Here is a 3,597-nt window from a genome sequence, read left to right as displayed (position 1 = left end):
GTGGGGGGATTAAGCATGTCTTCAAAACACAACAGTAAAGAAAAAAAAAAAATGGCTGCCTAAATGTTAAAAATATCCGATGTTGATGATTGTATTGTCGCTGCTGATAGCGTGATTAACGATGTTGTTGCTGTTGTTGTTGTTGATAATGATGTTGTTGCAATTGCTGTATTTACTGTTCTTGATGTTGTTGCTGTTTCTGTTCTTGTTATAGCTGCATTTGTTGCTGCTGTTTCTGTTGATATTGTTGTTGTTGTTGTTGTTGTATTTATTGTTGTTGTCGATGTTGCTGCGGCTATTTGTGACAGATGTCGGTGATGGTGACAGTAGTGGTAAAAACAGTAGCGGTGATAGTACTTGTGGTGAGGGCCGAGGTAGCAACAGTAGCGGTGGTGATGCAAGAAGTCGCAATGTACTAATGAAAGTTCAGGTGATAGTAGTAGTGGTGGTTGAACTAGTTATGGTGGTAGTATAGCAATGGTGGCGTGTTGATGGCCGTGGTGGCAGCGCTAGTGGTAGGTGAAGGGTGGTAGTAGTAGTGGTAGTAGTAGTAGTAGTAGTAGTGGTAATGGTGATGGTGGTGAGGTTTCTTGTGTTAATAACGGTGGTGGTGCCAGTTGTAATACTGATGGTGATAATAATAGCAGCAGCAGCACTAATAGTAGTAGTAGTAGTAGTAGTAGTAGTAGTAGTAGTAGTAGTAGAAAAAGTAGTAGTAGTAGTAGTAGTAACACCAGTGGTAGTCGTTATATTGGACGTACTTGTAGGAGCGGAAAGTTTGCAAAAAAAAAAAGAAAAGGAAAGAAGACGAAAGGAAAAAACGAAAATTCCGTGTATTTCCTGGAAAAACTGCCAGAATTCTACACAGCTTGTTACAGTTGTAGTTGTTGTTACTGTTGTTGTTACTGTTGTTGTTTCTACGTTGTTGTTTTTACGTTGTTGTTTTTACGTTGTTGTTTTTACGTTGTTGGCGGCGGCCGTGTTTGAGTTAACGATCTTTTAGCGGGAATCGTTGGTGCTGGTGTGGAAGGCAGCGGATAGGACGATGTTGCTACTGTTGTTGTTGTTATTGTAGTTTTTGCATTTGTTGTTGTTGTTGTTGTTGCTCGTTGCTGATGTTGTTTCTGTTATTGGCCGTTATTGTTGTTGTTGTTGTTGTTGTGCTATTTCTGCTTCTTGTTCTCGTTGTTGGTCTTGCTGACGGCGTTGCTTTCGGTTATCGCATAAACATGCAAGAACAGCTGGGAGATAAATACCTGAAGATGTATTCTATTACACGTTTAAACATACGCATGTGTGTGTGTATGATTGGACGTGTATACATATGTATATACACAGAGGGTTGTACTGGAAATCGGAGGCGTCGAAGTGGAGGACGGACGTGGCCTGGCTTCGAAAAGCAGATGACTATATATATATATAATCATCTGCTTTTCGATATATACATATATATATATATGGGAGAATATACGAAAAAACAACAACAGACGAGGACCCGTACATACATAAACATAGACATAACTCTACATGTTTGTGGGCATATATTGATGCACGTATATGCAAAAGTATATACATGTGTGTATAAACTCACACACACACACACACGCGCGCGTAAATATGTACATAGATACATACAGACGTGCATGCATATATAAAACCAGAGCAGTAACCAGAGACAAAATTTCTATCACTTTCTCTGAATTCCTCAACATGGAATTGATATTTATCCAGACAAGTACAATATACGTTATATTACATCAGGATTAACAATATGGCTGAAGCAACGAACCCCAATGAAATATCCTGTGGTGTGATCTAACATATTGTAGAGTTTTGTATATGTACGTCAGGGATTTGCAAACCTATAATTATTTGAAAATATTCATGCAGTTTCGAGACACAGTATCTCTTTGGAGTAGTCAAAAGCCAAAATCGCTAAACAAGGGATATAAATCCAAAAATAATTAGTGAATCGATATCTTAGGGGAATTTAAATTTACATGCATGGGAAGAGATCTCTGAAGCCCAACTGCTGAAGGCAACGAGTCTGTTTTGTCCTTATTAGTACTCCTTGGTGAAAGATATTGTACATAGATTAGCATAGACTATATTGACACACAAACACACATACATGCTCATATAAATACATACACACATACATGCGTACATATAAGTATGAATGTACGTATATATAGATGCATGTATATATATACACCAACATATATGGATCAATTAATACGCATGATTGCATCATTTTGGAATCTGTCGACCTATCCGAAACGTGTGTAAGCTAATTAAATTATGTATAATTCTTTACGCATGATTGCAAATTGGTTTGCGGATAATAGCATAGTCACTAAATAGCATATTCACACACACATAATACAAATGTATTATGTGTGTGTGTGTGTGTAGAATTATACATAATTTAATTAGCTTACACACGTTTCGGATAGATCGGCAGATTCTAAAAAATTGCAATCATGCGTATTAATCGATTCATATGTGTGTGTACATATAAGATTCTATAGCGATAGAGAAATTTAGCACTCACTTCTCCTTATGAAAGCTATATCACGCTGCTTGGAATAGAGAGCATTTTTAACGTAGATAGATAGTAGTAAAACTAACAAAAGCTAGAGGTATTTCAGTAGACCTACCTAGAAATTGTATTTATTAGCTCATGATAGAATTGTAATAGGGTACTTAGTTTCCTCTATCTCACCTGAAGAATGTTTATGGCAAAATTCCTCCCACGTTTAAACTATTACTGACCTATTCAAATACACCGAGGAGGTATGTAGAACCACGCTATTTAGTGGATATGCTATTATTCGTAAACCAATTGTCACTATTACGCAAGGTAACTGGTATGTTATATGAAACATAAAAAATACCGATTAAGTTTCCTGCGTTTCTTATTAATATATAATGTGGTTCGAACTCCCACGTTAGCCTATTCTGATCTGCCGATCATTGTGCAACCGCGTGGAGCATTAGAAGTGAGTATGGAACCGTTTAGCAGGTTATGTGTGGTGCCTTACAGCATTCTTTTAAATTATGTATGCAACGCCATCGAAAACAGCAGCGAAGACAGCTTCATCATCGGCGACAATAACAACATCAGCATCAAGTACTTCAACACCATCAAGAACATCATCAAAACCAACAGCATCAACATCATCATCATCGTCAACGTCATACTAGATATAGTAGCCACAATATCACTCATATCACACCTTACTCTCTTAAAAATGCTGGATACATTCATTCGTTTATTCGTTTATTCTTTCATTCGCTTATTCCTTCATTCGTTTATTCTTTCATTCGTTTATTCTTGTATTCTTTTACTTGTTTCAGTCATTTGACTGCGGCCATGCTGAAGCATCGCCTTTTAGTCGAACAAATCGACCCCAGGACTTATTCTTTGTAAGCCTAGTACTTATTCTATCGGTCTCTTTTGCCGAACCGCTAAGTTACGGGGAAGTACACACATCAGCATCGGTTGTCAAGCTATGCTGGAGTGGAGGACAAACACAGACACACAAACATATAGATACACATGCATGCATACATACATACATACATACATACATA

This window comes from Octopus bimaculoides, chromosome 14, assembly GCF_001194135.2.
Source record: "Octopus bimaculoides isolate UCB-OBI-ISO-001 chromosome 14, ASM119413v2, whole genome shotgun sequence".
Classification (NCBI taxonomy): domain Eukaryota; kingdom Metazoa; phylum Mollusca; class Cephalopoda; order Octopoda; family Octopodidae; genus Octopus; species Octopus bimaculoides.
This window is presented reverse-complemented; position numbering follows the sequence as displayed.